We start from the raw sequence: 13,205 nt of genomic DNA, 5'->3' as shown, positions 1-13,205 counted from the left end.
AAGTGAGATGTTATTGCAGAAATGGAGAAGGGCTTTAGTGAGTAATGCCCTATGGGATCATGGACCTCAGGGAAAGTGGAAGAAGAGTGGTTGTTCCTCAAGGACACAATCCTTGGTGCGCAGACGTTGTCCATACCTGTATGCAAAAAAGGTGGCACAGGGGCCAGGAGGCTATCTTGGTACAATAGGGAAGTCGCAGATCTTTTGAAAAAGAAAAGGGAGGCTTACCAAGGATGGAAGCTAGGTATAGGCCCCAAGGAGGACTACATAAGATTGGCCATACCTGTAGGGAGCAGATTAGAAAAGCAAAGGCAGTGACCGAATTCAGGTTAACTGAAATCAAGGATAATAAGTCCTTCTAGAGGTATGTAGGTAACAGGATAAAAACAAGTGGAAGTGTGGGACCACTGTTTAATGCATCTGGACATCTGATTACTGACACCAAGGAGAAAACTGAACTCCTGACCAAGTACTTCATATCTGTATTCCATCAGTCTAAGAGTGATAGCCTGCTGAATACAAATATGACCACAGTAGGGATGATCACCAACCAACAGTCAACGTAGAGCTGGTGAACGAACAGCTAGAGAGGCTGGATATCTATAAGTCAGCAGGACCAGATGAACTCTATCAAGAGTGCTGAATGAACTGGATAAAGTAATCACAGGACTGCTGGTGAACGTCTTTGAGAATTTGTGGTGCTCAGGAGAGGTCCCAGAAGACTGGAAGGGGGCCAATGTTGTGCCCATCTTCAAGAAGGGAAGGAGAGAGGACCCAGGGAACTACAGGTTGATCAGACTGACCTCAATTCCCAGGAAAAATACTCAAAAAATTTCTCAAGGAGTCCTTATGCGATAAGCTAGCAGAAGGCAAAATTCAGAATGACTGCCAGCATGATTTTGTCACAGGTAAGTCATGTCTGACTAACCTTATCTCCTTCTATGACTAGGTTATTCACCCCCTGGATAAGGGAGATGAGGCTGATGTCATTTACTTGGACTTTAGGAAGGCCTTTGACTTGGTGTCCCATGAGGCTCTCAGGGCAAAATTAGGGGACTATGGGCTCAACAATTCAATGGTCAGATGGGTTGGAAACTGACTGTGGGGTCAGATCCAGAGAGAACTAATAGACGCATCTGTATCAACGTGGCGGAAGGTAGCCAGTGGAGTGCCCCAGGATTTGGTACTTGGACCAGTGCTTTTCAACATCTTCATTAATGATCTGGATGTGGGGGTGAAAAGCACACTGGCAAAGTTCACTGACGACACTAACTATGGGGAAATGTGGCTATGCCTCAGGGTAGGCTGACAATCCAGGTGGACCCAGACAGATTAGTTAGATGGGCAGACCAGAACCAGATGTTGTCCAACACTGAGAAGTGTAAAGTGCTCCATCTGGGGAGGAAAAATCTGCAACAAACTTACAGGTTCAGTGGTGCTACGCTATATGAGGAAAAACTGACAGATATGGGACTGTTCACCCTAGAAAAAAGGGGGGATTTGGTGGCAGTTTACAAATATATCAGGGGAGAGCATCAGGGGCTAGGTGAACAACTATTCACCAGTGCTCCAGGGGAAAATCAGGAGCAATGGTCATAAACTTCTAGAACAGTAGTAACCAACCCAGGGATCCCGATCAACAGGTAGATCCTGGAGCCTCTTTGGATTAACTGCGGGCTGGGGGGACAGATGGGCATGTGTGCATGTGCACATCCACTGCCCCCAGCCCCAGCAGGTCAATCTGTGGGGGAGGGAAGAGATGGGGGCCAGATTGAGGTCTTTGCAGTGAGAGACTGACCATGCAGCCCAGCCAGAAGCAAGGGACGGTAAGTAGGACCCCAGCCCAGCCAAGTGATGGGAGGATTGGAGCCCAGGGGGCTCCTCCAGGGGCACAGGGGTGTGGGGACTCCCTCCCCAACTCTGTGGGGGAAGAGGCGGCAGAAGCAGCTGCTGCTGTGCCTCGAGACCCGCTGCAGCTGGACACGTGTGGGACTTGTGTGGGGGCAACCCCGGCCCAGCCAGGTCTGGGAAAATTTGGTCATCCAGGGACTCGTGGGGGGGCTCCTGCTGCTTGGTGCAGCCCAGTGGAGGCCCCAGGGGCCCTTGGTCCCCCCCACCTGTGCTTGGGGAGCAGCAATCAGCCCGCAGCAGCAGCCAGGTCATCCCAACTCCAGGCTGTGCCCAGCAGTGGGAAGTCCCCCCACGTGCCCCTGGGCCATGGAGAATCCTAAACCTGGCCAGGCTGGAGCCCTACCCCACTTCTGTGCTGCTGCACTGAGCTGTGCCCACCCAGCAGCTAGAGGAATGTGGCCTCTGGCCCCAGCCTGGCCAGGTCTGGTAGTCTCCATGACCCAGGGGCGCATGGCAAAGGGAGCACCTGCTGCTCAGTGGAGGCCTCAGGGGGCCTGTGTACCGCCCCCCACACCTGTGCTCTGGGTGCAGCGGGCAGCCTGCAGGAGCCTCCTCCAAGAGTACAGGGGGGGGGGGGGCACTTCTGTAAATCTGAATACTAATGCCTATCCTTTACTTATGCATACAACAATCTAATGAATGTATAATTTTGAAACTATCCAAAATGCCATAAATATATACCTTGGGTTTTTAAAATCTGCTTAGCTTCATCTCAGAAATTAACTTGATTAAAATAAATAAAAAGCAATATTGTTACAGGCTGCATCTACACAAGACACTAACTGTGCAGTAGCCTAATAATAACACTACTCAGTAGCATGCCAGGCAAAAATCATGTTAATATGGTACTACACCGTAGTATTAGGCTACTGCACAATAAGTGCCATTAATGACCCATGTGCCAGCACTACTGTGCAGTAGTGCAAGTTACTGCTTATTTATTTAGTACTTGGTTATCCAAGTACTAAACTTGATGCTCAGTAACTATGGCGTATTAATAATGAATGTGTAGACATGCCCACAGTTTATTAAGCTAAAATATAATACCACCACCAACAAAAATGACTGGTTACTTAAGTTAATTAGTGACTGGCAAGAGTGGTTGCCATAAACAAGCCAACCTTTGTAACTCATTTCACACAGCTATCATGGCAATTCATTTTCTAAACATAGGAAAAACTGTTGTATTGCAGAAAATGCTTTGTGTAAATTCTGTCAAATGGTCTTATTTCAGTTTTGATCACTGCATCTCCTCCCACAATATAAAACCATGCAAAGCACAAACCTGTGGGCCAGAATCTAATACCTTTACTCACACTCAGTAGAACCTTATTCTACAAGTATTGTCAGTGGAGCCAATGGTACAACTCACAAAGGAAAATACTATTCAACACACATAAGTATCAGAATCTGGCTCATTTTTGACAGCAGTGTACAATAAATAGTTGCAATTTCACCCTTTCCTATGCTAATTGCACAGTCCTCTAGACAAATGCAGATTCCAACACCATTCATGGGATTAGATTCAGGGTGATGTACTACTCAACATGAATAAGGTATTATGATCTGACCCAATAGCTAGTTAAATGCCTTTTAAATGCAAGCATACAAAAGCGAGCACGAAATGTTACGTTTTAGAAGGAAGGAAAATATGAACTGCTATCTAATCAGATCCTTCTCCATTTTTTCACATACGTCATAGTATTGTTCACTGTGGGTTTAGAGCAGGCAGGACATTAGAATAGATATGATCTGTCTAGCCTCTTTGAAAGTATATATATTCTGACCATATCTAGCAACCTGTTCAGCAGTGAAGTAGTTAAATAAGTTAGTCCCTACCAAACAGTATTATTTTTAAACATAAAACACAATTTTTAATCATAAAACACTATGAGCCATGCTATGCAAATTGCCCTGCAAGCAATGGCAGTAAAGGCTTGACTACTCAGCAACATCAATACATACCCACAGGCCTGTGCAGTTAGCCTAGCATGGTGAAATTGCAGCCACTGTCACATGTTTGTTTTCCTTTTCTCCATAGTCTCCACATCAAAAAATTTCCTCACTAGTGGAATAAGAGGCATTTCCATTAGGCTTGAATGACAAATGTAAAAATAGTTTTAAAAGCAAAAAATGTAAATTGCTAGTGTTAATGCTATGCAAAACAGTGATTACATTAATTATTCTTATGCACTTTTAAACATGTTCATTGTGTGTGCATAATTATGATATTTACTGTAGATTATGTTTTTGTTAGAGAATTTCAAATGTTTCCCCTCAGAATTCAATTGCAAAGGTCTATTTTCTGGCTAATCATCTGGGCTTGCTAATTTGACATACACACACGTGATTTTCACAGAATAGAATGGCTCAAATATGTATTTAAAGAGGCCCCAATCATTTTGTTAGTATTTATACAGGGAAACTGTAAAAGAATAACTACCCTAAAGAATCTGCAATCTAAACATATATAGGATGGGAAAGGAAAAAGAGCTAAGTGACTTGTCCAGTACAGACCTAGAGACAAGCCAGGCATCCTAGCTCCAGTTCACTGTCATAGTCACTAAACTCCACTGCCTCTCCTTTCACATTACTTTTACAACCCAAGATATACAATAATGTGATGTCTGATTCTTTTGTATTACTCCTGCTGGCCTGTATTTGTGATGTGACATTTTTGCTGTAGGCAGGCAGGGACATCATATGGAATTAAATGTAAGAAATCCTAGGGCAGTAAGTGAGCCAAGCCAAAATCTGTTCATTAGGGCTGTGCTTAATTTCATCAAGTGAAAGTGTTTCATTTCAAAGCTGTTTTGATGCGTTTTGAGCTTGAAACAGCAAAATCAAAATGAAACAAAAAGCATCAAAAGAGCTTCGAAACAAAATGAGGGCACTTGAAATGTTTTGAAAGTTTAGAAACTTTTCAAGTTTTGAAGCAGCCCGGTGGTGGGAGGCGGTGGGTGGTGGGCAGCTCCTGCTGCCGGGCTGCGCTCCAATTGGCTCCTCCAGCCCTATGGAATGCAGCCTGGTGGTGGGAGGTGGGCAGAACTGGTGCTGTCCTCCGATCAGCTCTGCCAGCCCCATGGAGCACAGCCCCGCTCTGCCCACCTCCTCCCACCGGGCTGCACTCCATGGGGCTGGCAGAGCTGATCAGAGTGCAACGCTGGCTCTCCCCACCTCCTGCCGCTGAGCTGTGCTCTGATCAGCTCCACCAGCCCCATGGAGGGCAGCCCAGTGGCAGGAGGCAGGCAGAGCTCCACTCCACCTCCCACCACAGGGCTGAGATCTATGGGGCTAGCAGAGCAGAGGTGACTCCCACCACTGGAATGAGCTCTGTAGAGCCCAGTGCTGGGTGCAGACTGCGCCCAGTACAGGTCCCAAGCAGCAGCAGCAGCTTCCTGTCATCTGGCACAGATCCAGGGGCCCACACTCCCGGGAGGAGTCCGGCACAGCCTGGCAGCCCTCCCAGGGGTATGAACCCCCAGATCTGTGTCCCAGATGAGAGGAGGCTGAGGCTGCCTCTCCCCCCTGGGACTGGTGCTGGGTGCGGGGTGTGCCCAGCACTGGACAAGATAGCTGCTGCCGCAGCCTGAGTCTCCTCTCATCCAGTGCACAGATCTAGGGGCTTGCATCCCTGGAAGGGCTGTCAGGCTGTGCCAGACTCCTACCAGGGATGCGAGCCCCCAGATCTGTGTGCCATATGAGGGGAGGCTGCTGCTGCTTCCTGGGACAGGTGGCAGCAGCAATTTTCTCCAGTGCTGGGTGCAGCCTATGCTCAGCACCAGTCCCAGGTGACAGGGCAGCCTCCTCTCATCTGGGGTGCAGATCTGGGCTCACACACCCCCAGGAGGAATCCAGCATAGCCCTGCAGCCCTCCCAGGGGTGAGGGCCCCCATATCTGTACCCAGATGACAGGAGGCTGCTGCTGCTGCCTGGGGCCAGCGGCAGCATCTGTCTTCCCTGGTGCTGAGTGCAGGCTGTGCCCAGTGCCAGTTCCAGGTGGCAGCAGCAGCCTCCTGTCATCTGGCACAAATCTAGGGGCCTGGAGCCGCAGGAGGAATCTGGCACATCCCCACAGCCCTCCCAGGGGTGTGACCCCCTGTATCTGCATGTCAGATGACAGGCAAATTTTGCTTCTAGCAAATTTTGCTTTCAAGATTTTGAGGTGCGGTTTCCAAGAAACTTCTGTACCTATCTCCTTGAAACTTGGCAGGCACCATGCCCTCATAAGGGGCTACCATCTCTGCAATTTGCATCCAAATCAGGCAACAAATTACAACCTTTTAGGCATTTTCATGATTCACCATTATAGCCTATGGGCAAAACATCGAAACAGTTTTGATGAAACAAAACAGGACAGTGCTTTGAAATGAAACAAATTGATGAAATAAAACACTGTCCCTTTTAAATATCTAAACAGATGTCAAAATGAAATGATGGTGTTTTGCACAGCCCTACTGTTCATACAGTTTAATAATAATAAGCCATTTAGTAAAATTCCTTACCCTTTTCAATCCATTAACAGATATGCTTCAATATAACAATAAAAATGGATGTCACTGGTTTTGGTCTACTAAGCATTTTTAATCTTTAATTTCAAGGATACATTTCCCATTAGTTGTTTCCATATGTAGTCTTTGTACCTTCAGGTGAAGGAAAAGCATTGCTGATGTTCTGTAAACAAAAAATACATCCTTATAAAAATTGGCTGCAATTTAATAATTCATTTGGTAATATTCAGAACAAGAAACATAATAATGGGACTCAACTAACTATTCACAGTGTGGGAATATCCATGTTTACTTGCTGATGCTTTTCACAAGATATAAGCCAAACTACAGGAAATCTGTGCTATTATTTATTACAATTAAATGGGCTTCAGTTCTCAGAGGCTCCCACTAAAATCTGTACTCTGGTGAACAAGTCTGTACTAGATTATTTAGTGTCTGGTATTCATAAATATTTCATTGTGGTGATGGAAAATATTTCTTTTGCTTTGTGATACAAGCCTATTTTTGCATCCTAAATAATTTTTAAGGCCAAGTCCTGCCCTGAAATGGGAGTCTCATGCACACACAGCTGCTGAACTGATTTTGAGACTTGAACATGGGTTTGCTGGTTGGGACATGATTGAGGTCAGATGGTAGGCTGGGGAAAACAATTGGAAGAAGTAATGAAGAGTCCATGTGACCCTTAGAAACTGCCTACCTTCTGAACCTGGTGAATTCAAATGAAACCCTTGAACAAAGAGCTTGTGATTTAACATGGGAAAGGGTTAGCAGCAGGCCTTTTCCAGGGTAGGTTGTTTGTAGGACTGGTCATTTTTTTCTAGCTGTTCAAAAGCTGTTTTTCAGTGGAAAAGATCTATGCCCCTGAACTGTCACAATGAAATGATGCTGTCCCCCCCAAAAAAAAAAAAAAAAAACCCTAAAAAAATACTGCAGATGCCCTGCAGCTCTGTGGGCTGGATATAAAGGCACTGTGGGACAGGTCCAGCCATGGGTCATAAGTTGCCAACCCTTGTTTTAGAGCACTTGGGGTTTTTCAGAGACGAGGAAATTTTCCACAGAAAGAAGTAGCTTTTGAGACAAATTCTCAATTTGTTATGAATCCAACTTTCTATCAAAGCAACAATCTTGATAACAATGTTTGAACCAACTCTAATTCCAACTGCAATCCAGGCTCTGTTATGTCAAGCAGTTTCCAGACAGACAATCCCAGTCCCAAAGGGTTTGCAACCTAAACATGGAAGATAGGAAAAAAAGGTGGGAAGGGAAACAAAGGCACAGAAGGATTTATCTAAGATTTTGCAGACAATCAGTGGAAGAGCTGAAAATAAAATCCTCATTTATTTTTTCTCTGTCCAGCTACCTATGTATCATCCCATCCTACTGCCCGCTATTGTAATAGGTAGTATAGATGCTGAAACACAATGAAACTTGATTTCATTCACATAATCAAATATTTTTACTACTGGAAGAGAATGTTGGTAGTTAATACAGTTCAACCCTTTGTATAGGTGGTGATACTCTAATATTGTTATTGCATATATCTCTAATAGCTGTCTATAAAGCCATCCTCCCAGGTTTGCTACTAGTGTTTAATTCCACTGCCACTTTGGAGAGCTGATTCTATTCCCTGTTTGGGACAGTGTTCTTTTGTGTTAACGAAGCTAATTTCTAATTTAAAATCGTTGTTTCTGTCCTTATTAATGAACATTTATCCCTCTCTTCTGTGTAACATCCCTTTAGATCCTTATACCAAAATTACTTTATAAATATTCTCAGCTTTAAAAGTATTCTGAGCATTGTCTGGCTGGCTATTCTGTCTATCTGGCACAGGTTTTCAAAGATGTAAAGAAGGAAAATAGCATGGTCCGTGGTCAATGAGACTATAGAATATTTTTCATGGTTTAATCCTGTAGTTATGCCTATCTTTCATAAAACGTAGAAGACTGTTAAAGACTTCCTCCATGTGCTGAATAGTTAAGATTCCAGAAGTGGAAACTGTTGATTGAATTAAGTCTTGTGATACTGATTTTACTGGGAATTTTTGTGGAGAGGACACCAGCAATTTTAATAATTTGATTGCATATTTTCAGCAATTTAGTTTTCACTTGGGAAAAATTCTTCTCCACTGGACACAGTGAAAAGAGGTGGAATTTTCTTCTCCTTCCAGCTCAAGCTTACTCTATTAAGCTCTTAAATCCAGGAGTGGGACTCTTCTGGTGTGAATATATTTGCAGTAATGGATTTGTTGGCATCCAGCAGAGCTGAGGGACTACATGGAGTTGTCAATGTATAAATCTGTTTCCCCTCATTCTAGTTTCTCAGTTGACTTTTAATTATTTCACATGGAAGACAAATATCCTTTCTGAACTAGAACTAGATTTTTGCAAGCTTTCATTCATTTCTTCCTTTTTCCTGGGGAAAAAAACCTTTACAGATATTTAAGACCATTAAATTTAAAACTTTTTAAAAATTAGATAATTTTTAATGTTGTGTTTTGAACAGCATTAAGGAAATACACATCTGCCACTATCAATGTGTAGGGATCCTAGTGTTCCTATTGGGACTAGAGAACATTCAGCCATTTCACTAAAGGGAAAATTAGGCTGAGCTCCCTGTCTTTGGATAATCCTTGGGGTTACTATCAGAGCTGGTTGAAAATTGTCCACCAAAATATTTTAAATTAAAAACTGGGTTTTTGACTATACAACAATTTTGGTGAAATATCTGCATTCCATGGAAAATGTTTACTTTTCATTGCCAAACTGGACAACCCAAAACCAAATGCTTGCAAGTGAATTTTTTTCCTCCCAAAATTGAAACTTTAATTCAAATGTGCCTTTGACTCAGGTTGACATCAAACCACGTCCACTTCATCCTCTCTGTTGCTTTAATTTGGAAGCTTTCTCTTCGAGGGACAGAGCTGCCCAGCCAGACTACATCTTCCAAATTAGTCAGTGTGGCAACTTTGGTGAACTTAATACAAGTTTGCTTACATCATGAAACTGCCTCCCTCTTTGGTACTGGTAATGAAGAAATAAATATTTCTTTCTGGTTCGTCACCTTTTCCTGCTGTAGCACAAACATCACTAGAAAAAAGGATTTATCACAATCCAAGAAGTGAAAAAGTAAGTGGGTGTCAATTTCCATTGGTAAGTTACTGACATGTTTTTTAAAAGGATTCTGATGTTGGTTCATATTTATGAGAGCGAATCTTAGCATTTCTGTGTCACATCCTAGACAAAAAAAGGGGAAAAAACCCTTTTGATTGGAAAGAAGGATTTAAAAGTCTCACACCAGTAGCTTTTCAATAAAAAGCCCTACAAAATATAAATTAGATATAAAAATAGATATAAAAGCCAAGCCTTAGAAATCCAGAAAATTCGGTGCTAGCATTACATGTAAATGAAACATACACTTGGAAATAGGGACATGAACAGTCCCTAACCAAAATAACAATCACATGTCTGTGTTATGCCCATTCTTATCTGACCATCATGCAGAAATGCTGAAGGGAATTAGGACGAGATTTTTCAGGAACCCATGCATGGGGCTAGATTGCATCTGGTCACAGCAAGAGAAGCAAGCAAAATGTTCTTCATGTCCTTGGGATACCATCTTCTCCTCTTCCTATCACCTGATCTCCCTACCTTCTTCTTCTTCCCCTCTCCCTGAGTCTCGCTCTTAAGTTAGTACCATACTTTCCCACCATTTCTTTCAATGCTTTCAAAATGGGTCTCTTGAGCATAGGAAATGCCCTGCTTAGAGTGCCAAAAGTTGCTTTTCCGTGTGAAACATGGAGTTCTGGAAAACTACAGTACTACTGTTGAGAACGTGTGGGTGGAACTTAATCACAAGACACTGGGGAAAATTTAAAACACATGTAACTTTTGATTAAGTAGCAAATAAACATCTTTAATTCAGTGGTTTCCAAATTCTGAGAGGAAAAATGTCTTCTCATTACTTAATTTTATGTATACCTATTTATAAACAAATCAATCACGCCACAGAATTTGGGGTTAGAATAGAAGAGTCTTATAAATTAGGATTTCAAGATTCTGCTTTAATGCTTGCATTACAAATAATACCTCTATGACACTGAGAGTGGGAGAACTTTTTGTACCTCAGTATAAATACTGTATTTACCCAAATGCAAGAAAAGATTGAATTTAAGACAACTCCCCAATAATGATATTCTAGACACAGAAAATTAATAAATTTGTTATAATTTTCCATGGATAGAAACTAATTTTGTTTTAAACTCATTCCTCCTTCCCCCCTCCCCAACCTAAGGGGACAAGCAGTGGTGGGGGCAGGCAACAGGGGAGCCAAATGGCCCTGACCCCTGCCTCTTGTTGCCTGTCTTCCTCACTACTTGTCCCACACCTTTCTGCCTCTCCCTGTCCCTCCCAGCAGCTGCTACACTTGCTTTGCCTTCTTCACCCCACCCCTGTTCCCCCACTGCCTGCTCCTCATGCTGTTGCTATGTAGCTAGGCAGGAGCTGAAGGCAGCCAGTGCTCCATGCTCCCTGCCATGGGCCACAGTGGGACCCCAATTAGAGCCAGAGCTGCAATGGGAATGTAATCATTGGTGTGCATGTTGTGGGGGGAGCGACAAGGAGCAGAAATGGGAGGGGAACAGCAGCTATGAGGGCAGATTGGAGGGGGGGCACAGTAGTTATGGCTCTGACTCCAGACTTTGGGGGTCAGAGTTAGGGCCAAAGCTATCCTTTAAGGTGGTTTGGTACTCCCTATACTTGTACCTTCACTATGCTTGTACTCAAATCCAAGATGAGCTGCTTTCCCCACACTTTAAATGGAAAAAAAATTCATCTTGGATTTCAGTAAATATGGTAGAGAATTTGGCACTTTATTAACTACAAGGAATGCTTGGTAACCTTAAGTTAAATGCTATTTGAATTTCTGTCCCTATCCAGTGAGAAGGTCATTGTTGTTATGTTATATTAATATTAAGTTTGTGCAACTATTTACTTGGTTCATCTTTGTTGTGTTGATAATGATAATGTGCAGCAGAATATACCTGTTACTGTCTAACAGAAAGTAAATGTCAAGTGAGGCAGAGGGGAGAAAAGAAAGTTGGGCCATGACAGGATTAACGTGATATTCTATAGTGCCATTTCCTCTTGCTGAGAGATACTGATTTCATATTAGTCATCAGGTTCATGACTTCTTTAATATTATTGTGTGATATAATAGAAAATAATAGCATATTGGGACATTTTCCCATTAATGTCCTTGCCTTAGAATGAATGAAAAGCAATGTTAGGGAAATGATTTGTAAATCTGATACATGTTCTCAGTTCACAAAAATTTATTAATTATTGGAAGCACAAGTTTTACATATTTGCCTCTTTTGGCTTCAAGAAAAAAATATTGTAGGCTGCAAAGATTTCATAATGTTTTTCAAACAATTTAGTATGACCGGGGGAAATCTTAGATGTAAAACCAATATGTTGCAATTGCTTTTGAAATTGCTCTCTTTCTCTTTCTCCTGTACTTATGCCCTATCTTGATCAGAAATATATGGCTAAAGTTAGCTAAATAGCTTTAATAGAAAAATGTTAGTATTCATTATAAATAGAAAGAGTGATCAACCCCTAACATAAATGTTTTCCATCTGAAATGTTATGACTGTCAAAACTTCTGTGAAATCCAGGCCATGTACAAAGCCAGGGTAAATGTTCTTTATGCAGAATACTTAGAGGAGTTGTGAAGAGTCATGTCCCTTCCAACTTGTAAGTAACCGTCAAGGCTGCTTCCATGGCCCCTATCCCAATTCCTGGGCTGGAAGGGGAAGGCATAAAATAACCCCTGCATGTTAAGTTTTTGACCAGTGGAACCTATGTCCTATACCTTGTGCATTGCACTAGGGCAAAGTTTAAACATATATGTCAGTGTTGATAGGCTTGGACCCTAATTTCTTAAGTGCCATTTAAAATACTACAAGAAAACTCTTATGCTCTAGTAGTGACATATGATATATATGGGTTGGAGTGTTGTAGCTGTGATGGTCCAGGAAAGGCATGGATTTTTCGTGATATCTTTTATTGGACCAATTGTGTAGTTGGGAGAGTTCTTGGACAAGCTTTCAGGCTTCTTTAGAAGAGTGCTTTGTGCCCCAAAACACGTCCAAAATCTCTCCCAACTATGTAGTGGGTCCAGTAGAAGATATTACTGCAAAAAAAATATTTGCCTCTTCACCAGATAGCTGAGTCTACACAATAGCTCTGGAATCAAAAGCAGTTTAGCAGTTTTGATGTGATATTGTACTTGTCTAGTAGTTCTACTGTGAAGCAGGTCTTATTAGCCAGGCACAGTGCTGCTAATACCACTTCTGGTTTCAGAACTAATGCAAGCAGAGCCAGCTTTAGTATTTTGGTATGGTACTGCCTGGCCTCATTTAGACTGTGGTATTTGAGCTACCATGTCCTCAGATAGCTTGAGGTTTCTTTGCTTAGTATTATGTTGTGTCATGTGAGCATGAAAAATCATCACTCACCACAAACTTAATTCTGCTCACACAATCCTTCTTTTCACTCACCCACTCTTTACAAATGCACTCAATCTTGATACTGTTGATTATGGATGTTTGAGGTAGCAGGTTGGCGCATTATAAAAGTATAGCAGTAAAACACAGGAGACCACGTAGTTCAATTCAGATTTTTTTAAACTGTTTAAAAGGCTTGTTCTCCTGCCCTGACAGTCGAGTAACAACTGTGTCGTGAATCAGAGCAGCCGCCGGCAGCCGCTTGACTCACACACCGG

This window comes from Alligator sinensis, unplaced genomic scaffold, assembly GCF_000455745.1.
Source record: "Alligator sinensis unplaced genomic scaffold, ASM45574v1 scaffold258_2, whole genome shotgun sequence".
NCBI lineage: Eukaryota > Metazoa > Chordata > Crocodylia > Alligatoridae > Alligator > Alligator sinensis.
Note: the sequence above shows the minus strand (reverse complement) of the source record.